At 45.6% G+C, this 9,731-nt stretch overlaps 1 long non-coding RNA gene across 1 annotated transcript; it reads left to right on the plus strand.

Annotated features, from left to right (window-relative positions):
* Positions 1-261: 261 nt before the first annotated feature.
* Positions 262-2,439, plus strand: LOC129679910 (uncharacterized). Its single transcript, XR_008720599.1, has 3 exons — positions 262-572; positions 860-1,006; positions 1,087-2,439. It is a non-coding gene; the product is annotated as an uncharacterized LOC129679910 (long non-coding RNA).
* The last annotated feature ends 7,292 nt before the right edge of the window (positions 2,440-9,731 follow it).

Here is a 9,731-nt window from a genome sequence, read left to right on the forward strand (position 1 = left end):
GCTGGCTGCGGAGGCCGGCGGTCGGCCCCCACTGCTCTTGCTCACTCTCCTAATGTAGTGTTTGACACTTGCAATTTATTTTTCCGCTCGTTTATCATAGAAATGATTAAATTTCCAGTGTAAATACTGCACGGCCAAGCTGAATCAATCACACAGGGGACGGGCAAGCATGTTCCTGGGGATTTCGTAAGTCACTTAGCCCTCACAAGAGGCCACCACAGGGTAAACACTGGTCAGACCCTATTTAGGACCTCACAGGTGGTCACTCAAGCCCTGGACTCACTTCCAAGACTCAGGACCTCACTCACCATTCCTTCTCTTCCTCCTGTAACCAACCCTCTCAGCAGAAATGAGGACACACAAGCTTCTCTCAATCTGACTATCAGACTATTAAAACGATGGGCTCAAAGACATGGGAATTCCTTCAGGAAACCAATGCTGGGAGAAGGAAAAGGTGCCAGCTACGAGGATGACTTGTCTCTGGAAAAGATTTACAACATGTCGGACCACCTTGTAGGATGAAGCTGAATGAAGCCCAGACAATGATGGGTCGGTCAGCGGTGGGCTTAGAGGTGCATACCAGTGGCCTTCTATTTAAGCTTTACTCTTAATTCCCAGACTCGAGGGGTGGTGGGCGAGGCCACCGGATCTCTTAGTTCCTCTTTCCAAAAGCCACATTGAATGCATCTCCTTTTTCTGCTTTTTATTATTAGTTTGGCCACTTTAATTGGCTTCTCCAAGGTGGGTGGCTGAACTTGATTTCTTGGGGTATAGATTGTGAACCCAATAACACTGCTGCCCAGTCCCCAAGTTGCCTCCTGGAAGGCCCCCACTGACTCAGAATCTCCCTCTCCTCCAGTGCCTGGCCCGACGTGGAGGACAGTGTGGGTGGAGGTTTGGTTTCTTCCCCACCAGAGCAGGTGTGGCGTGACTGGTGCACACACAGAAAGGGGACAAGTGGACAGCTGCTGTGCATCCTAGCCTACTCACAGAAGTTCATGTTCAGGTGGGATTTGGTCACCCCATCCTAATGTGCTTGGCTGGTGTGGGGCTCTGGCAGGTTCTCAGGCATCTCTTGGCCTACAGGAACTTTAATTTCAGAATCAAAGAATTCAAAACTGGTGTGAGCACCACCTCAGCCGCTTGCTGACTTGCAGGTCTGGCACTTGCCCTCCGTCTGAAGACCTCCCCTGTGGCCACACGCTGTCAGCACTGTTTATGGGTGAGATGATTTCTTGAAATCGGTCTTTTCATGTAGAGTCTACCTTGGAGAAATGAAGCAGCCATCAAGGGATCTTACTGCTTTCTTTCTGCTAGGATACCCCCCACCCCAAGTAGGCTCCAGAGAGGAACAGAGACCTGTGAGCCCTGCCCAGGAGCCTGAGCAGGGTAGGCGGGTGAGCTACCAGCCATTTCCTCTGGCATGGAGTGTGTGTGCTCTTACCACCATGGCTTTAGCCCCTGCTGGGAAAGGGTGTCCTACCTTCTCTGAAGGGTGACATTTTGCTTTGGAGAGAGGGAGGGGGAGTGTTCCATGATTTCTTCTACCTCTTCACACCTTTATCTTGAGTTTCTCTTGTTGGCCCCATCAGAGACCAAAGAGCCTGGAGCAAAACAGAAAGGGGATCTCCCAGGAAGGAACCTCCTAGCAGGGCCTCCGGAAGGCAGGAAAGCCTTCTGAAGGGATGTATGCTTATCCACTCCGAGGGGCAGATCTCCAGAGGGCCATGGCTTCCGCCTGGAGACCTAGTGGCATAACAAAGGCAGAGAGGGAGCGCTAGACCGTTGAAGGAAACAGAACTCAGGTTGGCCTGACACCCTAGACACCAGAGGAGGCTGGGGAGGATCCCTTAAGAGAGACCACTGAAGCAGTGCTTCCTACAGTCCCTTTGGGCCTACGTTGCCAAGGCTGGGTCAGCCTGGGTGCATAACCAGAGTTAAGACACATATGAATACAAGACTGAACTTCTATAATGTCATCGCCTTTTGCTCAGACCGTGATGGTGCCCACCCTTGTCTGAATTCAGAATCTTCATCTGAAGCCCGCCTACCCCTATCCATCCCTCACGATAACAAACCATCTTGGAACTGCCACAAAGCCCAAAGTGGAATGGCCTCTGCAGACCCAGGACACTGTGGCTCTCGACAGAAGGAGCCCCTGGAGAAGCAAAGCTGGGGAACCATGTGTTGGCTGTTGGCCAGGCAGCCATAGGCTCTAGGCAGCTATCTCTGCCGTTTACTCACTAGCACTATGGAGTGGATAACAGCCAACAAGGACCGGGATAATGGGTAAGAGACTGCAGTGGAAGCTCCTGGAGGCCACAGCAAATCACATCTCTGCAAAGAGAGGTGGGGTGAAACCAAAACAGGAGCCACATCGTTGTTAAGGAGCCATGTTGTTATATATTGTTACTAAGTCTCTGTAGCTTGTGAGAATAAGTTTCTGTTCCCCGAATCTGATGTCTCCTTCAAACCATGTTTTTCAACCTATGCTGAACTCCTAATCCCATGACGTATAGTCCCTCTCTTGCCCTATTAAAGTCCTACACACTTGTGATGACCCCCCTTCCGTATGATATATATTCTTGCACTTACCTATCCCACAGGCAGCACTGAGTCCCTGATTCTTCTGGCCAGGTGCTAACAGCCAGTTATCAAAACAGCTGTTTTCTATCAACCCTATCCATTCCCCATAAAGGGGGCTTCAAAAGCCAGTGAAGGGCTTCTCTCTGAAACTCTGACTTAGGGGGAGGCAGTTCTCTTACCCTTGTGGACTTCCCAATTCTGCTTGCTTTAATCAGACAGTCATGGAAATGTTCTCCCTGCCCCCAGGTCTAACATTTGGAGGCCCTAGTGAGATGAAAACCATTTCATCCAGATTCTGGAGCTGGTCTCTTCACTCTGGGACCCTCCAGAGCCAGCGTAAGCAACTCCAAGAAGTGTAAACAGAACTGAAGAGAAGTGGGTTTTTCTTTTCTTTTTTCTTTTCATCTTTCTTTTCTCTTCTCTTCTTTTCTTGTATTTTCTTTTCTTGTCCTTTCTTTCTTTCCTTCCTTCTTTTCCTTTTTTGTGTCCTGTTGTGACACCTATCTGCCTGGTTTCTGGTTCTGGTTCTTGAGGATCCTAATCTGGGAATGGGGAGGCTCTGACAAGGTCTGTACAGAACCCTAACCCTGTTTGGGGCAAAGAGGGATGCCCCATGACCCACTGGTTAATTCTGGTTAACTGGGAGTTCAGCCAGAGCCACTCATTTTTTCCTTCTGACCTGCCTTGGAGCCCTGAGGACACCCTGGTGACAAGAAGGACTGAGGCACTCAGAGAGGTCTGGCACCTGGGTGCCCACTGGCAGGACTCCAATGCCTGGGGTACAGAATAAGCTGATGACACAACAGGACACTGGGAGCCAAACCTAGAGTTTGGAGAGACCCAGTGAATGTCAGGCATTCCCAGGGGCTGTGCAAGGAGACAACTGAAACAGCCTTCTATTTGTTAAATTCTCTTAGTCAGACCGATGAATCTCTGAATGCCACCAATTATTACTGTCATTGTTTCTGCTGTTATCTTTGCTCTGTGTTTTGTCTTGACTGTTCCAATTTGGGAGTGATGGAAGGGAAAGTTTTGTTTGTCTGTTTTGTGTGTGGATGGGTCTGTATTTTCTGATGTGTCTTGAAGTTTTGTTACAACCATGGGAGCCCAGAGTGATATGAGTCAGGCTCAGCTGAATGTATGAATGTATGGCGGCCACTGTATGCTCTGTTTCCAACTGGTCTCTGAGTGTATGCGCTGTGTTTCTTGGCTATATCTTCGCTATTTCAGTTGCTACCAAGTGATGGCTCAGGAGCTCAGAATTTATCTTTGAGATTTCTAGCCACTGGATCTAATGTAACAGATTCAAATGTCATTTGGGAATGTATACTATTAAAGTTGTTTTATGCTGTTCTCCTTTGTTGGAAAACTGGGTCTGGAATTGGGTTATAGCTCTCCCTTTTTCAGACCCAGGCATGCTTTTGAAATCTTTTATGTCCAGGATCAGGGAGCCACCTGACACTGTAACAGGAAGAAGAGAGAAAAGCAGAGCAGCTGAAAAGGAGACCATTGGTTTCATTTAATTACCTAAGACTATTATATGGAATTTCCAGAGATTTATAAATTTATTGGGTATGGTTAAAAATCTGTGAAAAAAAAAAGGTTAATTTAAAACCTGTAATAGAGATCTCCAAGGTATTTTAGCTTAGGATTGATTTTTGTATGATGATATCTGTCCTGAAAACAAGGTTTATGGAGATTATGATTTAAAACAATGCTTGTTTAGTAAGGTATTAAAGCTTCTTGTTTCCCTACAAGGATGCAACTGGTGCTGGCCGCCAAACTTTATAATGTGGGAGTCACTCAGGTGGTATTGATCTTAACGGCCTGAAGGGGTGATGATGAACAGCTGACACTCGGAACCGGGTGGCAGGGCTGGCGTTCCTAAAGAGCGCCCAGTTACAGTGGGGACCCAAGCACTGTTAGAGATGTAGGCGCCAGGTGCCAGCCACCAGAAACACCAGCTGCAATGAAATATAGCAGGCTGGGATCTAGCAGGCGGGGTGTATAGGCTGCTGAGAGCGAAGCAAAGGAAGGGATCCAAGCTCCTCGGGGAAGCCCAGAGGCTTGTGAATGAATCCCAGACAACAAATATTGACTTGTTTGCACTGTCGGAGCTTGGGTTTTGCCTTGTGCACATTGCAGGCATACCCTGTGTCTTCCCCGCTGAAATTAAGAGGCACTTTATTTTTAATGTTGCAGGGGCACACAGTTGAGAGATTTTAAATTTCTTTAAGAGGAAAGTTTGAAGTTCTACAGAAAATTTAAATTAAAAAAAAAACTGGAGGCTTTTAGGAAACAGCTTTTAAAAATATTTACATTTATGAGGCTATGGGCCACTTGAAGTTTATGATATATTTTATTAAAATGTCTTTATTAATATGTAATCTTGATAAATATAGATAAATAAAAGGCTAAAAATTAGGGCTTACAGCTAGGAGCACTAAACATTAAACAGCAGAGACTGAGGTATTCCTGCCTTATGAGGTAGCAAGGCAGTGTCCTAAACAGTCTGGAAAAGGGCCTTTCCTTACCCCAGGTCTATTCAGGCTAACAGAGACTGGTTTAAGAATATATGCCTAACCTCCTTGCTTTTGCTAGAATCGTTAAGCTGTAGCTACTTTGGTAAACTGAGCCATGCAAGAAACCATTGTGCCTTATAATGTAAGCATCAGAAAAGTTCCCAGTCTCTTGTGAACTGTATTGATGAATTTAAAGTCTTATCTTGATACTAAAAAGCTTCATTTCAGAAATTGTTATTTTTTTTAAAGTGCTAAAGATGAATAGGCTTTGATATGTTCATAGCTATGCTCACAGTCATGCTAAATTCTAAGGTAATTAATTACAGAAAAGGTCCTTATTTAACTTTCTATGTATGTTTTCAAGGTATAGCCTAAAACAAGTAACTGAAAACAAGCAAGGGTTATTTAAGGGTCCTCAAACCTGTCGGAGGTCTCCTGAATATGGCATTTAAGATATTTAAGTTTACCATGATAGACAGAGACTCCCAGATCATTACAGTGACCCCCAAGGTCTCCAAGAAGATAATGGACACAGCAACAAACTACTCCACCAGGCTTGTAGAAATGCTAACTACTGGCCAAGGCTGCCCCAATGCCTTGTCTGCTGCTAGGGCTCTTGTTTGCTGCCAGGGTTCCACCCAAACTGTGGACAAGCAGGACACAGCAGAGTTCATGCCCCGCTCTTTGCCTAGACAAAGTAAGGTCAGTACCTCCCATGTCCCTCCTCCACAGGAAAGCCTCTCATTGTCTAGGCCTAGTGACTGAAGACAGATGCTGTCCTGGTACCTCTGCCCACAATGCCATGGAAACCAGAGGAGCCTGTCTAGGGAAAGGACTATGGTCTAGTCTTTGTCATTTTAACTGACACATCGGCCATTTGAATTATATTTTCTGCAATAATTTATACTTTTCAGGTCTCTGATAACATTGATGGCTAAGCTAACTGTAGCTTTGTCAATTATACAATAGCAGGCAACTGGCTCCTTCCATTTACATCCACTTTGTTAGTTCATTAATCAGTTCATTAGTTAAAGGTACTAGGTCTCTTATTTTAAAAAGGCAGACAGGTTTGCTCACAGGCTTCATATTAAAGAATAAACAGGTTTCAGGTGTCACTTTTCACTAAAGAAACATGCTTTGCAATGACTGTTCTCAGAAATAACTGCTCATGTTCCTGGTAAATGATTAGATGGAAAATGCTTCAGATTTCTTTCCCCTTCTATGCCATTTTATACTAAAAGTTCAAAGGCTCAGAGTTTTAACATTGATCAATGGAGTTACGATAAGCTAATAGGGCACAGACTACTTACTATTCAGCCGCGAGCTCAAGATTTTGAATTTCCCTTGGTTTAGTATAGACTTAAAGGTGCTTTTTATCAGGCTAAAACCTTATAGCCAGACGTATGTTTATGCTTTTTAACCCAAAGCCATAGCTTTTACTATGACTTCAAGGTATAAATTTGTTCTGGCTGTTTTACAGATACATTTTAGCTGCTTTTCTTACAATGTGGATTTCAATAAGTTGGAAATGCTAATATATCTTCTTCTGCAAACTAAAACTTCATGTATGCTTCAGAGAGTTGAGGAAGCTGTAAGATCTGTCACAGGTCAAATGGACTCCAGGTAGAGTGCAGCCTGTTTTCGCACCCACCCATTCCTGAGGATGGGATCTCTCCCCTGGTCTTGAGACTCCCTGCCTTTTCCAATGACTAGGATTGTGTGCCTGAGAGTTCCAAATGTAAGATTTCATTTTAAGCTTCTAAACTTTAACTTCTGTCCCTAGTCTTTGTTCTTCTGAGGAGATTTTTCACTTGGCTGACAGACACCACACAGGGGTCACCTGTGGGCTGCCAACTGCCGAGCTCTGGACTCGCTGGAGGCTGATGTAAACCAGTCCAGCCAATGTGATTACTCTCTATCTTTTCAGCCAGGCAGCTAATCAAATGCTTCTAATAAATACCCAATTGCCCCGTCTTTGACTAGCCTTTCACCCTTCCTAGGCCATGACAATGATTCTCTAGTTTCAGTTGTAAGTATTTACAGAAGAGAATACGCCATCCCTTGTCCCCTACAACAGGGCACGATGCTAAATCAAAAGGAAACTTGCTGGCATGGAGGACAAAATGGCTGCTTATAATGACAATAGGCATAACCAGGAAAGATGCCTGTTAAAACCAAATAGACCCAGATCTGTCCACAGGGAGCTTCATTAGCCGAAATGATTCTAAAATATGATAGGGCACTTGACCTGATCTAGATAAAATAGAGGTTATTACATAATTTTAAGAGAAAATTGTTTCTATTCAAACCGCTCAGAAGTCACTATAGATGATTCAGTTACACTCAAAGACACATTACAGCAAAGGAGACCTGAACGAAATAAATGACTGCTGTCCATTCTTATTTCCACACTTCTCCTAGATAATAACTGTGATGTCAGCCATTGCAGGGCCTTTGACCCTTCTGCTTCTGCTAATTACCATTGTCCCTTGCGTCGTTAAAGCCTTAACTAGTTGCATACATTTCCATTTCAGAGCCATTAAACGGATGCTTCTCTCTCTTCATCAGCCCCCCAATAGTTTTCTTATTGGTTATAATATGTGGACCCTGTTTCAAGGCATTACCAACCTCATTACCCACTAGACAGTCAATGCCAGAATTGCATTTTCTTGACCTCACCGGTAGGAAGCGCTTGAAAGGGTTACACAGGCCAAGGGAGGAATGTCAAACCAAAACAGGAGCCACATTGTTGTTAAGGAGCCACAATGTTACATACTGTTATTAAGTCTCTGTTCCTTACAAGAACAAGTTTCTGTTCCCTAATCCTGAGATATCCTGCAAACCATGTTTTCGGCCTATGCTGAGCTTCTGACCCCATGATCTAGCCCCACTGCTTTGCCCTGCTACACTTGTGATTTCTCCCTTCTACATGATGAAGCCCCGAGTCCCCAACTCTTTTGTCCAGATGCTAACAGCCAATTATCTCAACAGCTGCTTTCTATCAACCCTAACCCTTCCCCATAAGAGAGATCTTAAGAGCCAGTGAGAGGGGCTGCTCTCTGAAACCCTGACCTATGGGGAGGCAGTTGACCAGCCAGTTCTTTGTGCACTTCTCAAGCTTGCTTTGATCAGACAGTGATGGAAAAAATCTTCCCTCCTCTGGTCTAACAGTGGTGGAGGAGGCATGGGTGTTCCCCTGTTCCTCCTACATGGACCCCTCATATTTACTAGAGTTATAAGGGCAAGTTTGCTTCTCAACTCCTGGGCTCCCCACCCGGAAGGCAGAGCTGATATACTTCGGTGAGGAGGTGACAGTGGAGGTCTAAGGACGGGTCCATAGCGATCCTGGCAACAACTTTCAGATGTTCATCAGTGGATGATGACTTGGGATCCAGGCTGGGAAACTGTGCTAAGGAAGTGGTGATGTGGGGCCATGGCTTCTAGGCTCCTTTGTCTCTTTGCTAATGGTCTCAGGATGCCCAGAGGCCACTGGGCAGGTAAATGTTGAGGTGGATCAGAGATAATACTTGGAGATGTGGACAGTTGGACTTTTCTGCCCCAGTGGACCAGGTGGCTATGGGGCAGCCTCAGCTGGAGACAACAGGAAACCAGACTCCATATTAGAGGCTGGGAGCAGATGGGGGACAGACAGAGGGTCAGTCCAGAAGTTCCAGCAATGAAACAGAAAGAGCGGAGCGTGTCCCACAAAAAGAACAGAGACTTCAGTGTGATGAGTCACATCGAGGCATGTGCTAACTGGGGAATCTCTAAGATCCCTTCCAGTTCCAGAAGTCAGAGGAGACTACATAGCTTGGTAAAGTGATTCCTCCCAGCCCCGTGCCCTACCCTACCTTAAACCTGACTCTGACCAGCCCCACCCTTGCATCTTCAAGGGGAAGACTTGCACAGTAAGTTGTTTGCTCCATCCATTTGGCTCCTCGTTCTAGTGGCAGGCGGCTGTGCCGGGCTTCCTGAAGTAGCTCCCACACCTGTGGCTGGAGTCTGGATGAGCAGACTTGACCTCCAAAGTTTGGGGCTCCAGTCCCTGATTCCATGTGGCTGTACAGATGGAGATGGAAGGTGGGATGGCTGCTGCAGAGCCTTTGCCACCCTGCTGCCTGCTCCCATTCCTCTGTCTAAATAATACTCGAGGAAATTAAAGTGCCCACACATTGTTTTCCCTTCTGTTTTGTCCAGTTTTGGAGCCAGAGTTAAGCGTCTAAACTTTAGATGGATTCCAATGTTTGGAATTAAGCTCATGTACATGGGGGTTTAGAAAATCAGTGAACACACATAGGGAACGGTGAAGGTTTGGGAAAGACTTTTGCACATCTGAAGTTTCTGTCTGAGCTGATCACTGGCACAACCACGGCAAAATTAAAAAGAGAAAGAAGACATTCCAGACAATGGCAGGGCCTGATGTGTAGAGCTCTCACACTGTTGAGATTGAAAGGTCTGGCTTTCAAGCACAGTGGCAACACACCAATGAAGAAACTGAGGCCCGTTGCCCATCAAAGGGAAAAACCACATCTGCACAAACCACCTTTGAGGAGGAGTAGACACATACTTATCAGACAAAGGTTTTAAGATAATTTGTTGTTATTGTTGTGGAAAACTCTGGAT

Source organism: Psammomys obesus, unplaced genomic scaffold, assembly GCF_907164565.1.
Source record: "Psammomys obesus unplaced genomic scaffold, mPsaObe1.curated_primary_1811, whole genome shotgun sequence".
Lineage (NCBI taxonomy): Eukaryota > Metazoa > Chordata > Mammalia > Rodentia > Muridae > Psammomys > Psammomys obesus.